Genomic DNA, 16,312 nt, shown 5'->3' on the forward strand with positions numbered 1-16,312 from the left:
ATTTGGAGCAGACCAGAGCTGATGAGCAGTGAAGTATTAAAAAGTAGCACTTTAGTGCTAGTGGTAATCTGCTTGTTTGCCTCATTTCAAAGGCAGCTGAAAGACACCTTGGTTGGGGTTGAAGGGGTGGGAAGCTGCTCCCTGAAGAGCTTTTGGCTCATAATGTTACCATGTTCATTTTTGCCAAGGACAAAGCAAACACTTGTTATGGAAGGCTGGGATCCTCTCAGTGTAATGCTCCCTAGGTGTTGAAAGGAATCTCTGTGCCAAGAGCTGAAGAGCATTTGCTAATGGCTTGTGCTTCTGGACAACACATCTGGCTGCTGATGGGGCCAACATATTTCTCCATCCAACCTGGCCTTCTCAAATATTTATAAGCTAATGTTCTGTGTAATGCTTGTAGCATACAGAGAGGCTGAACTAAATTGCACTGTGGAGGAGTCTCTATTTTCACAGCCTTTTGGAACTGACTGCATCCGTGCTGTGAAAATCCTTTGGCATCATAAACCTTTTATTGCCACAGTTCCCACTTGAGTAGTATTATACAGTGAAACATTTAATTATGCAAAAAAAATCCCACCAAAAAGCCAAACAAAAACACCCACCATAAAAAAGTATTTTATAACTGTCAGGCAACATCCGTAGATTGAACAAAGTTTTTAGGACTTACAATAAAAAGTCTTTTGAGCTGTCTTTCTGTGTTTATGAATGTTACCTTCCAGCATGGTACTTGGCAGCTGCATCTCTTTCTTATCTGTGGCAAAACTCATGGATGACAAGACCTCTATTAGTTTCCAAGGCACTTCTCACAAAATGGAGAAGTTCTACATAAGTCACTGAGAAGCCCAGGTCTGTTTCCTTTGGTGATCAGACAGATAAGACACCTACTTAATACAGTGTGCAGTGAAAAATTGTAAATGTTTATTTTTCAGAACTCAAGAATAATATTTAATGAAAAGAAGAAAGAAATGGGTGCTTTCTCAGCCAGTGGAAATCACAACATTCCCAAACTTGTCTTTTTGACTCAAACTCAGCTATTCTTTGAGCTCCTCCTCGAATGTGTGCAAACACCCAAGCGGCAGCACTTACTGCCTCCAGTTGCATTTTGCTGAGCAGGTGGCAGCTCTTTCCCTCAGCATCCAGCCCCTGGGATGCATCCCCAGAGCCACTGGAGGCAGGGAGGGCTTGGTGCAGCTGTCCCTGGCTGTCCTGGGGCACCCCTGCAGCTGCACACAGCTGTGGGGGAATGCACTGCTGTGCTCAGGTCCTGGGAGAGCTGCTCTGCCTCACTGCTGATCCACACTTTGCTGGGTGGGCTGGCTGACAAAAAGGGGACACTGCAGTGTCTTTAGGGCCCTACTTTAGTGACCACTTGCTTGTCACATTAGTGTGCAGAGGCCCAGGACTGTAAGCCTGTGCGGGGAGCTCTGCTGGGCTGGCTTCCCTGGAAACATGATTTTTTATTCCCCCTCAGGGGTCTCTGTGTGGGTAGGCAGGAAAATCAGCAATACAAATGAGAAAAAAAAGTTCATTTCCCATACAGCTATCCAGTAGGAAAACCACTCTCCTGCTTCCAAGCCTCTGCTGTACACAGACCTGTCCTTCAGAGTCTCTGGGGCTCACTTTGCTGCTTTCCTGGTCACCAGAAAGTCCTTTCCCTTCTCCTTGGCAATGATGGCAGTGCATGGGGACTCTCTGTCACCATAACAACTGGGCTATTTGTCTTATGATTCCAACTGCTCTCTCTAACTTCAAGGGCCTCTTCCTACACACCACCCAGAGCTCATCAATCCTTCCCTGAGCAATTCTACATTCTTTATTGGAGTAGTAACTCCCACACCCACTCCTTCAAAAGCTGCCTCTGCCATTTTATCTCCAAAAGCCCGATGAACTGTTTAGTCACCCATTTGGAAAGAGAATTGAATTGGATACAGGAAAGCCTCAGTCATTTCAAAGCCCAGCTCAGCCTGTGATTAACCCTGTCCTCTTGGGTTTGCCTGGGGGAGCAGTGCCCCAAGGAGCCCAGAAAATAACCCCACAGAGAGCAAACCTCTCACTCAGTAAATCCCCTTGTAACTGCAGACTCCTGTGGAGTCAAGGTGACATGACAAGCATTCAAACACTAAAGACTCTTAGAAAAAGAGTCTCTCCAAAATCACAAGTGCTAGCCCAAAATCTTACTTAGCTATTATCTTTTTGACAGGACTAACAGAATCCATTTCTGTACCTCACCATCTCTAAAGGCAGTGCTCCTACTCAACTGCCTCAAGCTCAATAACTGACTTTACTACCCCCGTGGCTCATTTAGAGTGAATATTTTTCATCAGATTTTCTTTCATTATATGTAGAGAATTCAGCCTGCACTCTCAGCTGCAACCCATACATACACTGCAAGTCAATACAAATATTTTCTACTAATTTGGAAATTAGGTTAAAACGTGATTACCCTCCAAATAGCACTGTTACTTGAGAGAGAAGCATGCAGTATAAATTAGTGCTCGAAATGGGGTTTTGCAACACACATAATCATAACTTGGCATTTCACCAAACTCATTTGTGAGCTGTTATCACGGCGTGGGGAGCCCGGCTTCCTGGTAGCTGTTCTGCGGGAATGCAATTTTCCGGAGAAGATGGATTGCAGCCCTGCTCTGCTGTGCTTTACCCGAGCAGCCACTGCACGTCACTGTTGTCCCACACAAGAGCCCGAAGAGCCCTGGGAGCAGGCAGCAGCACTGGAGAGGCTCTTTGCCTTCCAGTCAAGGGAAGAAAATCTGCTACAAGCCAAGGGATGAAGCCAAGGGGGAATTTTTTGTGCCCCAGACCAGAGGCCATCCATACATGTTGCTCTTTCCCTTTTTCCTTTGCCTGTGCAGAAAAACCCCATCCATCTTTTTTCCTTAAAGGTATAAAAAGAGGGTGGTCACGAGGCAGAGATCACAGATCCTGTGGGAATTGCCAGCTCTCCCTGAGAAATGTGACAGGACACTGATGCTCTTGGTGGCCAGGTCAGTGACACCGTGCCCTGCTCACGGCGCTGCCGTGGGGGCTGACACCAAAGGCACCAGGTGCTCAGGTCTAACTGCGAGAGCAACATCATGTTCTTCTCAGATTTGGAGCATTTATCCCTCTCAGGAAACGGGGAGATTTTGGAGTGTTGTGATTTTAGAAATGAAGTCCTTGCAAGTTTGGCATAACTGTGGAACCAGAAGGCTGAAAGGTGTTTTTCTAGAAACACAGCACTCCATCAGCTGTCAGGTCACAAAAGCTGTGTAGAGCATCCCCTTCCAGTACCTGCCACTAAAAGTACAGACACATTTCCAGTTCTTCACAACTTTTTCCCAACTTTTCAGCAATTCCCACATTAGCTGAAAATTACTTATCAAGTACAGACCTTGTGTGAACTCAACACTGTTAAAACAACAGTTCCCCATCCATGGGTCTTCATACTGTGCATTCAACCCCGCAGTGGCTGCTGCCCTGACCAGATCCTCCTGCTGCAGCCTGGCTGGGCTGCTGCTGGCAGGGCAAATCTCCACGTGGCTGGCAGTCCATGGACTGGGATCATGAGGAGGAAGGGACCTTCACCTGCAGGTGACACCGAGGGGCTGGCTGTGCATTCTCAAGGCAGGTTTACTCATCTACCTCCAGTTCCAGCCCCCAGCTGGGGACACATTCCGGAGTGGAGCAGCCGTGTTCCTGCCAGGTTTGTGTGGTGCATGATGACTCCCAGGCCACTGTGTTTTTCCTGGTATTGCTGCCCTGATTTGTGATGATTACAGTTATTTCACAGATGCTTTCCCGCATCTCCAGTCTGCAGAAGAGATAAAATCTGAGCAAAGCATTCTGCTCTCCTTCCCTAGGGCCCCACTAAAGGCAGTAGAACTCAGATGCCAACTTTGTAATGTTGAGCCCCAGCAATTCCCATCCTGGGAATGCCTGCACTGACACAGAAATACCTGCACCTCTCTGCCTGTATGAAGAAGCTGAACCTCTGCATAAACCTCTCAACCTGTAGGCCCTGTGTCACAGAAATAAAGAAAATTCCCACAAGAAAATAACCTGCAACCTCCAGCCATAATCTTAATCCTTTGAGAGGTCTAAAATCAGACCAGAATTCCTCATGCAGCACAAGAACAAGAAGCTTTGTTTCTGAGGTTACAAAACCAATGTTTATTTCATAAGCCCACATCTACAAACATGAGAGGAGATCATACTGCCAGAGGGAAGGAAACCCTTTCCTGAAGCAAATGGCTGGGCTGTAACACTGCATCCTACTGAGACAGGGATGATCTGTAAAGGAGAAAACACACACGGCTTGGCAATCAAACGGTTGCCTCAAGATTGCCAGGCTGAGTGAAGGATGGAAAAGACACAGAAGCGAATCAAAGTCCAGAAATGAAGGCAGAGGATTGAAAATGTCCATCCTTCTCTGGGCATTGTGAGAAAACAGCTTTACCTTTGCCTGCGTTTTCTGTTCTGCCGTGGTGTGCTCGTGCTGTGCTGCCCAGGGAGGTGTCCTGTCGGATGTCCTGTTGGATGTCCTGTTGGATGTCCTGTCAGATGTCTTGTCAGGTGTCCTGCTCTCCCCTCTCAGCATCATCAGGCTGATCCTGCTGCAGCACTGCCCCAGGAACTCTTGACCTGCAGCTGTTTTCTTTCCCACAAATAACAGATGAAAGAAATCTCACAAGATCCATGGGCCAGATTCTCCTCTCAGGCAAAAGCCTTGGCAGGGAGAGGGGGCCCTGGGCAGCCGCAGATGCTGCAGAACAAAGTCCTGCTGCCCTGTGGCTCCTGAGCTGACTGGCTGCAGCTCCTCTCTGCCAAGGGAAGAGCTGTGCTTTCCTTGTCCATTGGCAGAGCTCACAATTAGTGTTTAAACCAGTAACACCTGATGTCCTCCTTCTCTCAGCCCCCAAATTATCAGGCTAGCCCAGAGACACGAGGACTTGAGGGGAGGAACATCGGGAGATGGGCAAAGATTCAAAAGAGGCTCTTACCCTGATGTGGTTGTCCAGCTCTTTATTCCATGAGATTCGGGGGGGGAAAGAGAGGGGGGAAAAGAGGGGGAACAGGAAATCCCAGGGGTTTATCTGGGCTTTGGACAGGGAGGGCTTCTCTGGCTCTCCACCAGCCCCGTTGGGCAGGAAGGAGGGGACACTGTTATCTGATCAGAGTCACAGGGGAATGGGGAAAGCATGGCCTGAGCACACTGTAACAAACACCTGATTTTACAGGACAAGAATCTTTGCAGATGAAGTTTTTAGCAGGCAGCTCTGAGCAGCTTCAAGTTCTTCAACCTCCTGGATGGCTGGAGCCAGAGGACCCAAGTTTGGTCTTTACCTAACACCATAAATTGTTGTTGTCTGTATAATTGCAAGATTTATTTTTGTTTTGTTTGCTATAAAAGCCCAAATGGAAGCTTGAGGGTCTCTTTGCAGACCCAGTTACCTAAAGCTCTTCAGCATGCATGCTTGTAGGTCCAGCTTTGTATTATTTAGAGCTTTGTGTTATTTATTTTCTTGTTTTTTTTATGTTTAATGTGTTTGCTGTCTTGATGGCTCCATCAATAACATTCTGTGCTGAAAAAGTTAAGTGTCAATATATATTTAAAAAGAAAAGGGGAGGGAGGGGTGCCAAAAATACCCATCCAGAGTTTGGAAATGGAAGGCAAATTGCAAGTTTGTCAATAGTGTGGTTGAGAGCCTTTTAAGTTGTGAATCACTTGATGCTAGCTATTGTAAATATTGGTTTAAAGGTGCTATGAAATTGATGGTGCACAGTTAAACCTTCCTCCAGATACTGATCTATTTATGCTGCCTCACTTAGCATTAAATCCAAAGGCCACTGAAGGTAACAGGAGTCTTCACCAAGTTGTTCACGAGCACAGTGTAGTTTCAGCAAACTCACATAATCCTGCAGTGGGAGCATTGTCTCACAGTTTTTATTAAATTAGGCAAACTATTCTCCAGAATGTACCTTTTATTTTTTTTTTCTTTTTATGTAACAGCAGGAAAAAATGTTTAAGAGTGACATTCAGAGAAGGGTATCACTCTCTGCCTTGGCTTTTCCTGCTGTAAGGTTAAACCCTGAAAACAGTATTCATGTCCCAGTAGAGACCATTGTGTGGGGCTGAGGTCTGAATCCTGAGCACACGTGGGCTGAACATTATTTTGGACAGCAATTGGGTGAAGTTTGCTGTGTCTGCAGAGTCCTTCAATGAATGCTGGATCTGATCAAAATAAAACATTTGAGTTGTGATGCCAAAACTGTGAACCTGAAAAATGATTAATGTAACTTCTAGCCAGTCCAAGCTGCACTCTGCCAAATTTGAGGGAATTCTTTATCTCACTGACCCTTGTCTCTACCAAATCTTATCTTCTCAGAGGCATGTAACTGTCTCAAAATCTGGACATTAGATGAAATCCTAATTTAGAAGTAATGAATTATTATTGATGCCTAGATTCCACAAAAGGCTTTAACATCATCAGCACAGCCATATTTGCCAAATATTTAATGTATTGCATGTATATGAAGAGTCTGGCCAGCACTGTCCTAACACTGTCTTTTTGACTTTGTTTTTGTTTCCATGGAGATACCTGAATGGAAGAAAAGTTTTAATGTAGGGTGAGCCCCTGAAAACCTGATGAATAAATGGGAATTCAGGCTCCACAAAAATAAATCAGAGTTTTCCTGTTTTTAGCCTGAATGGAATTGGCATATATAGGTTTGGAGGCTGAATGAAAATCCATTTCTCAGTCTTTGCAAAGTCCAGTATTTAATTCAGCCCAACCCTTATGACACCATGATTCTTGCCTGGGGTGTGAGTATACCTGAACCCCACTGGAGAAAGGAATTAATGAGGAAGAAAATCCAACAGGAGAGTTTTTCATGCTCACTTGATTTTGGTGTAGCTGTCGATTGCAGCACATCTGCATTTTTTGCCCTTGCCTCCCCTCTTTCCCCCATCCTTTTCCCAGGGAATAAAGTGAAAGAATTCTGCTGTGGGCAAGCCTGGAACCCGTCTGGATCTCCACCTGTGGTTTCCAGCAGAGAGGAGGCTGTGATTAGGGGTGACAGGGCCCTTGGGAGGCTGGGAGGGGAGATGGCAGCAGGAGAAGGAGGTGACAGCCCTCCAGGACTGTCTGCTGCCCTGGAGCAGGTGAGAGAGGAGGAATGCTGAGAGTTTCAGTGCTGCAGGCAGAGCTGAGAGGGGAAGATGTGTTTGCAAAAGGGCATCTTCACTGGTTATGGAGTGCATGTGTTGTGCTAAATGTCCTCAAATCCCCGTGGCAGCACAGCCTCTGTAACAACAAATAGACAAACTGTTCCCTCCTCTGGGATCACAGCTAGTATGCTTCCAAATAGGATCTCCTCCTCTGTGGTGAGCTGGGAGAGACCACACACCCACTGCAAGTTCTGGGGGAAAACACTGGAACAGGCATAATTTAACCCGAAATCTTAGATTGCTCCAGTTTATACAGTTTTACATAAAAGCAGTAATAACTCTTCCAAAATCCCCAGCAGCCTGCTCCTCCCAGCTAGTCCAAAAACACCTGATAGGTAACAATTGCTGGTGTGTTAGGACTGAAAAATGTTATTACTTGTCTGTCTTTCCACCCTCCTTTGTGCCCCCTTGTTTCCAGGGACATTCTCAATTAAAATTTCCCTCCCAAGTAAAGACACGATTGAAAATCCCTCACTGTGCCATTTTTGGGATTGGTAGGAGTATAAGAAAGTGGATAAATCAGCTGAGAAGTGAGGAATCTAGCAGATTATGTACATACATTATGTTTTTAAAATGACTAGCAGCTCGCTGTCTTTGTTTTAAAATGTTCATGTGTATTTCTGGGAGAAAAGGATAGCAGAACATCTAATAATAGGAAAGGGTTTTATAAGCCAAGACACTCAGTGTCTTACAGACAAATTTTACAAATATGAGCATAACTATTCTTGATGACTCATCTGTAAGTAGCTATCATTATTTCTTTTCTTCAGATGGGAGAAGTGGAATCCAGAGAGAGCAAGACACTCAAATAAGCAGCATGTGTTAAGACAAGAAAAAGACTAGCAAATGATCTTGTTACCTCAGTTCACTGCCTGAAATTATTGGAATAATAACACACCCAAAAATTCCAGGATCATGTTTCACACCAAAACACACAGAACAAGTACACCCAAAGGAAATAGAAATAATTTAATTCAGAGACTGTAAAGAACACTGAAGTTTTTTGAGATGATCATAATTTTTAGACCAGGCTCAGCTGTAACAAAACATTTATCAACCTACCAAAAACTAACAATTCTCCCCACTGCAATATCCCTGCCCAGTTACATGACAGTTTCTTTCCCATGTAAACCAATATTTCTCTCCTAGTCCTAGGAACAGAATTCAGCAATGTAGATGCCTGTTGCCTCCTTGCTGTTTTCCAAATAGATGCTTAAGCCCACAAAGGAGAACTTAGTGATTCCCATGGTTTTGAAGCAGTCTCTTAGAAAGGCAAAATCTGTTAGATTAATTCCTACATTCCTGACCACTAAACTATTGCATACTTAAAAGCTGAATTTTGCAGGGAGTTTGGTGAAGGACACAACTGCTCTTACAAGAAGATGGTAAAACCTTCTAAAGTCTGAAGAGGCCTCAGATTAAGCTATTTATCAACATCTTTATTCTCAATAAAAATGATTTTACACTTGGAGTTTTGAGCTCTAGAATGTCATTCTCTGTATCAGTTCTAGGTAACAGTCACAAACTGTATTGATATAATAATATCAATCTCACTGATATAGTATATGCAATACTTACAAATGTATAATCTGGATTTAGCAGCTCATCAAGGGAAAGGCCAAGGCTTACATTGTATATTTTTCTTTTCCTCAATTAGAGAAGTGAAAAATTGTTTTTCTGGCTAGAGTTCTAGCATTACCCGCTGTAATATTCATCTCAGACAGCCACATAAACCATAGCAAAACCTTAAAAAGGATGTCCTTTCCACTAACTGCCTCCAGGATGGGATTTCCCAGATCATGCCTCCACTTTTATGAAAACACTTTTATCTGTTGTTGTAGGAATCACTGAGTTTTTGCTTTCTCCTCATACTTGCCTTGGCTACATCTGGGGTCTGATTCTGATTTCAGTTTGTATTTAGCTCTTCATGTTTTTTCAAGCCATTTTGCTGTGCTGCTAGAAACCAAGCAGGCGATGCTTGGCCCTGCAGAAATGTTGGTGCTGCTCTAGCCCAGCTGAGCCTGCTGGTCCCTGCTGCTCCCTGAAGGATGCTTCAGTTTGTCAAGTCCTTCCAAGTGCCAGCACCAATCTCTCCCTTTTCAGAGCTCCTGACCAGCAGCCTTTGTTCCCTCTCTGGGCTCGGCACTGCTCTGTGACTTTCCCACATCTGATAACATTTCTCCAGCCCGAGCTGCTGTTTAACCCAGCTGCTTGGCTTTCATTGAGCTGCAACTGAGCTGGTCACTGCTTATGAACACAGCTGAAAATATGGCAGTGGGGTGGCTGAGAGGCTTCTTCAGCAGTGCACGTGTGCTGGGAATCCTCTGAGCTCTCCCAGGTCCCTGTCTGCAGCTCAGGAAAGGCTTTAGAGGAGGATTGTGCTTTGCTGGAAGATTCAGGGGAGCAGCAAGCAGCAGAGAGGGGCCACAGACTCTACCCAGAGGTTTTTTTCCTGACCACAGAGGCTGTCAGCTCCGTCTGAATCTTCTCAGGCTTCTGAAAACATCTCACTTACAAGGGACGTGCTGAGAGGCTTCACAGGGGTATTAGCACAGTCAGTTCCATTACAAGAACATGACATCTGTCTTTCCCTCCCATGTCCTCCTTGTCTTTCTGCTGATCACTCAAACTCTGCAGAATCACGTTCTATTTTCAGCTTTTCCCATTATTTTTGCACACATCTTCCACCTCCTGTCCTGTTCTCATCCTGGTTGCTTTCACTTTCTGTGCCATCTTTCCCCACTGCCTTTCACTGTTATGCCTGTGTTTAATTGTTCTTATTCCTTCCTTATAAAATCCCAATTCTCCCTTTGCTTCACATTTGCTCTTCTTCACTCCTATTATAATTTATCAGGTTTTGAACTACACAGGTCTTAATATTATTACAAAAGGGATTAAATTATATCCATATTATGATTAAACTCAGATGAAAATGGAATACGGGAATGTTTAAATGTAAATGGCTTAACAATTGCATTAAAAGAGACCAGTTGGATCTCAAAGCACTTTAATCAATGCTGCATTTTGGAAAGGGTGACCATGCCAAAAGATCATGTGTGTGTCAGTAAACATGCATGTGTGCAGATTCACACCCAAAAACAAACCCCATGCAGCTGACTGTGAAACTGATGAATTTAAGACATTTTTCAAAGGTTTCTGGCACACTGAAATATCCACACAGGCAACTATTCCCATCTGTGTGCTGGCTGGAAGCTGCACTGCTGCTCCGTGGGCCTTTGAAAGCAGGAGGTCTGTTATATGCAAGAGAGGTGATTTTTTTGTAGTTTTGCTTTGCTTGTCAGAGTTAATTCAGTTAAAAAATAGGCCAATTTACAATGTTTCAGAGTACCACAGCCCATTTTAGGATTGAAACAGGCTTGATTTTCCAGTTAGCTGCAATTACTGGTAAAGGCAAGGCAGAGAATGACCTCCTATAATTCTTCACAGGTGCCAAAACACATGGTCAGATGCTAAAATCATTGCAATAGGCACAAATATGAGTGTTATCCAATATCTTACTTTAATGGGTGAGAACTGTTTCTGTCCTTTAAAACACGGTGACAACCACTCATTTGCCTTTTATTGTTCACTGAGCATTTGGTTCACTGCAGCCTGTGTGGAGGATTCATTACTGTGAACACAGGGCTGGGCAGGTGTGTGCAGCAGTGATCTCCTGAAGGGGTCAAGCCATTATTTAGCTTCTTATTTACTCTTGTTCATCTCTCTTTTGCATATCTCTCAAAATCCACAGCTTTTGATCCTCCAAAACCAAAGAGAAGCATCTGATCTAATTTCATAAACCTTCAGGACCTGAACCCAAAAGCACCGGGATGAGGTGTGGCCAGAAAGGACTTCATTAATTATGTACATAAAGCAAAATAAACTCCACCACTCCTTACTTTGACCAGATGCTGGTTTCCAGAGTCATTGAAAGGGACATAATAGGTCTAGATGCTCACACATTTTCTCTCAACAAGCTTTTCCAGATATTTCATGTTGATGTCCCCTTATGCATAAGCAGTTATACAGTTGACTTGTCTAATGTCTATATTAATTTTGGTACATTTTTAATTAGCAGATAGCTAATTAATGTGGTATAAGGTTATCTTGTTAAATGTTAATTGAATATGTAAACATTCTTTACAAGTTAATGTTCAGAGGAAAAAATATGTAATATGCATTTGTTGCCCATGTCATTCTGAATTAATTACATGACAACCAGATTTATCCCTTCCCAACTTGAGAACCCTCAATAAGTACTCTTTTAAGAATCAATTGATACTTAATTAATATGTACTGGCTGTCCTATTTAATTTAAATTAGTTTTTTCAACGACTTAACAGCGTTGCTGAAAGACACAGCAGTGTCCCGGTGACACGGAGCATTTTGTGCAGAGGGCACACGAGGGTGCTGCGGGAGCAGGCTCGGCGCTGCCAGCCCCGCTCCTGCCCGGGCACACCGCCTCCTCCTCATCATCATCATCATCATCATCACCGCTACCCACACACAAATCCTGGTGAAAGCTCCTGTGCTGTATCAGCCAGGGCTCCCACCTGCAACAAACGTGGTGTTTATTGCCCAGATGATGAGGTCAGGAACCACATTCCTCCAGCCCCCTTTGTGCTCGCCCTGATGAGATGCAGGCAGGTTCAGCTGTGGTTTCAGTGCATTGGTATTCCCGGCGACAGGAGAACAGCGCGACCGAGTCCCCCAGAGGCTGAGTTCTGGGATGGATGCATGGCAACAACGTTCACATGGAATTTATTATGTGCATGAAATCCTGCACATCAGCAAAATGGGGGCAGAGTTTGCCTTGCCTTTCATCACCCAGTGGGGCTGTTCATGAATAAGGAAGGTCTCTGCTGCTGCAGTTTAACACCTCTGTGCCCGGGCAGTGGCCACAGGAACAGGGCTGAGCAGCTTTTCTGCCTGCCCTGACACAGACCCCTTCCTCTGCACCCTCACTGCAAATGACTCTGGGTTTAATTTTGGGGTGGGTTTAATTTTGGGGTGGTTAAATCTCCAGCGATCCCTGAGCATTTTATAAATAACCGTGAAGCATCACCACACTTGGGGGATGAAGTGGTGCAGGTGGGTTGGATGAAAGGCAGAGGTAAAGGCTCTTGCCCAAAGCCATAATGTGATATAATAGCAGCTCCCAAGAGCTCTGGCTGTCAGCTTCTCCCTGTAAACAGAAGATCACACTTCCTTTCTCAGGTAACTGCACTTCGTGACCTCTTTCTGGACAGGCAATCTGTCATAATAAGAAAAATAAAACCCCTGGAATTCAGACTGGACCCTGTAAGCGAGGGCCTGGTCTGGCTCTCTGAGGGCAAGACAAATAATCCCTTTTAGCCTTTTGTGGTATCAGAATGACAAATGGTGAAGATTAAAGGCTCTGATTTTCATAGGTGCTTAGACCTGGGGCCTGCTAGTAACTTCAGGAGGAGTTTTAAATCCTTAACCTTTCTAAAGCCACACGTGAAGGCTTGCCCAAGGTCACACAGGCAGCCTTCTGCAGTGCTATGGCAGCAGTAAATTTGGCCAATTGTCTTGTCTCTCAGTGTGCTGCTGCTACTACTTTTTTTTTAAGGAGATTTGCTCCATTTGTTGCAGCTGAAAAAGCAGTTCTTTCAGCTTGAAGCAGATGAAAGAATCTGAATACATTGTATTGTAATCATTAAATACCAGTTTTCTGCTGGATATAAGCAGAACACCTATTTTTAGTTAAAAAGCTGCTGTTAGGTTACACAATATCTTTTATGGCTGAAGTAATGCAGCAAGCTGGCACAAACCAAATGGTACTTGACTGTTTGCAAATTGAGCATCAACAGGAACAGCAGGTGGTCACTCAGCTCCAGGCTTCCATGTTACAACAATAGCTGCAGTAATAATGCCAAATAAATAGAACCCCAGCAATCCACATGCTTTATCACGGGGGTTTGAATGCTGAAGGCCCACTTCTACAAGTCACCTCAGACAATTATTGCTGCAGCTTTATTTTTATCATCACTTTCTCCATTTTCCTGTTGTTGAAGGTTAGGATTTGTATCCCTGTATCCCTGTATCCAAGACTTTCAGATAGGAGAGATGCTGAGCTGGAGCTCCAGGGTGCCTTTTTATTGTACCTGACTGCTGCACCTAGTTTTGGCTAGAGTATTGTAAACCCTAAAAGTAGGAATACATGACCCTTTTTAAAACATCTAGGAATTATAGCAAAAATTTCTAAAGTAGGCATGTATGACAGCAGTATTCTTGGAACATTTCTCCCAGCTTCACTAATCTTTAACTGTTCAGTTGACTTCCCTATGTCCACCACTCCTGGCAGAAGAACTGAATAGTCACTCAGTGTGGAGCATTTTGTGACACTGTGCCTGTGTAGGTACATGTGAGGAATTCAGGTTGACATGTAACAGACAGGAATTTTAAACTGGAAGCAATAAGTTAGGCAAAGAAAATCTCTAGGTGTCCAGAAATGCTGAGCATTGGCCTACCTTCTTCTTCTATATATATTTTTTTTATTTTCAACATCATCAGCATAATTGTAGTTATTATTACATACAGCCCAATTTCTATTTTTTGTTCCCAGTGAAGAGCCCATTGACCAGGAGGACTGCAGTGGGAGAAGATGCTCCTCCATACAGAGATGGACCAGCCTGTCCTGAATCAGTTTGCACAGTCCTCACTGTTTTGCACTTAAAATGCTGCTGTATTTACTGTCAGGAGAGTTTGCCTCTCATTTGACTCATGGTGAGGATGACTCTGGTGCAGAATTAACGGCCTGAGGTAAACAGCACCTTGGATGTAGAAGGAATAAGAGACAGCTGATAAAGGGAAATTCTGAGAGAGTTGTGTGGGTCTGGAAGAGGAAGTGAAAGTAAGCATTATAAAAATAAAACCAACAGAGGCTTTATCTCAACAAAGTTTAGTTTCGTGTATACAGTATTTAGTATTTAGTATTTATCTTGTGCATAAAAGCCCTCCCAGGGGTGCTACAAGACATACCCAACACCTAATTATCGCTATGAGAAGACAATGAAAGACAACATTAATGCTGAATACATAGAGCAGATACAAAGTTTAATTTTTAATAATTTTCACTGCATTCCCATGAAATTTCAGATCCCCAGAAGCAAGCAATATAGAAATGCAGCTTGCAAGAATAACAGAGCAGTTCAGTTCTCCTAGGAGCAGTCCAGTCTTCATCCAGATGTTCTAGTTGCCCCAAATTTAATTTGAGGGGGCTCTAATCTGTGAATTCATTAAAAAAAAATTATGGCAGGACAAAACCCACTATATTGAAACATTCCAATGTTTACTGGATTGTTTGAAACTAGGTTTCCTCAATCAACTGAAAATTAGAAACAACACAGACCATGTTAATAGATTTCTAGTGATAGGCACAGAGGCATGAGCAATTGGAGATGGAATTCCAGAGGCTGTGGACAGGCACATCCTCGGTGACCATGACACACCTGCTGCATTTGCACACACCTGGTTGGTGCATTGGGCACTTGGCCTCAGTGAAAATTAGCTGCTGTAAAGCAGAGAAAGCATGGAAAAGATTCAGCAGCACGTAGATGCCACAGGATTCCAGCTCAGCAGAGCCCAGCCTGAGAAGGAGGCATTGTGCTCAAACAGGTGTAACACACAGGGAGATTGCTGCAATAGCTCTAAAGCACTGCAATTCCCAGAACTGACAACCCCAAAGATCATACAAATACTTAAAGTGAAGCATTAAACAGGGCCTTGTCGGCTGAGTGGCATGTCTGTTAAACCTTCTAAAGCAACACAATCAACTCCTGTCAGAAAATTCAGATTCATATTTGTGTCAACATTTGTGCTCTCCGGTGTCAGCTGAGATATCCTCTTCTCTGCTTGTCTCCTGAAATGATTACCAGACCTTGGGAGAGTAAAAGCTATTTTTGTGAGCAGCTGGTTCTGATACTGTAAAATGAATCCACTCCGCATTCCTCTGAAATCTGGTGACAGGTGGGAGTCTAATCACAAATGGCTGGCACTTCATGGAGAAGGGGAAAAAGCAGGGGCTCGACACCAATGGCTGCATCCTGCAAAGTGTGCTGGCTTTGGCTGGGCTAGAGTCACTGTTCTTCACAGAACTGGGCCTGCCCTGAAAGCAGAATTGGTGCTGCAGAGATGTTTTTGTTACTGTGGGCAGGGCTTACACAGCATCGGCGTCTTTTCAGCTTCTCACCCCAGCCCCGTGAGGAGCTGAGGCTGCACAAGGACCTGGGGAGCACAGGGGATAATTCCAGACTGTCTGGCATCATGCTCAATGTACAGAGCTGGGGAAGAAGAGGGGAAAGGGAGACATTCAGGGGGATGCTGTTTGTCCTCCCAAACCTGGGAGAGAGCCCTGCTTTCCTGGGATGGCTGAACATCTGCCTACCCATGTGAGATGGGGAACCGACTCCTTGTTTAGCTTTGCTTGCACACATGGCTTTAGATTTACCTTCTTTTCAACTCAGGAGCTTTTTCACTTTACTTTCACCTTTCTCTGCCCAGTCCTGCTGCTGGGGCAGTCGGGGAGGGGCAGTGTGATTCTTTGCTGCTGGCTGGCGAGAAATCACAGCACAAATGCAACCCAAATTGTGGCAAAGGGGATTCCCAGTGCCAAAAACACCCCCTCACTCTGGTCTGGGGGATGCTGCAGGAGCTGCCAGATGTGCTGTGGATCCCCAGTGCCAAAAACACCCCCTCACTCTGGTCTGGGGGCTGCCAGAAGTGCTGTTTGCCCACCCTGGAGCACACCTGTGTTTGGTCCTTGGGCTGGGGATGTCCCCTGTGGGTGCAGCACACGCCTGGGTTCCCCTGCTGCTGCTAATGAGGGAAGAGCCCCGCTCCTTGTGCCTGCTTTACTGGCTGTGACAACACAGAAGCTCTTTAAGTGGAATTAAAAGCCCTCCCTGCCCTTAATATGTGCGAGAACAAAATTACTTTCTTCAGCAAGATACTCTCATTTGTGAAACTTCAAAGAAAGCTCAAACTCCCTGCTTTTTCAAGAATAACCCAGTTTGAGGAGTAAAATACTAATAAATGAATTAGAACTATTTTTAAGTAAGC

Source organism: Lonchura striata, chromosome 14 (assembly GCF_050655825.1).
Source record: "Lonchura striata isolate lonStrDom1 chromosome 14, ASM5065582v1, whole genome shotgun sequence".
NCBI classification, from domain to species: domain Eukaryota; kingdom Metazoa; phylum Chordata; class Aves; order Passeriformes; family Estrildidae; genus Lonchura; species Lonchura striata.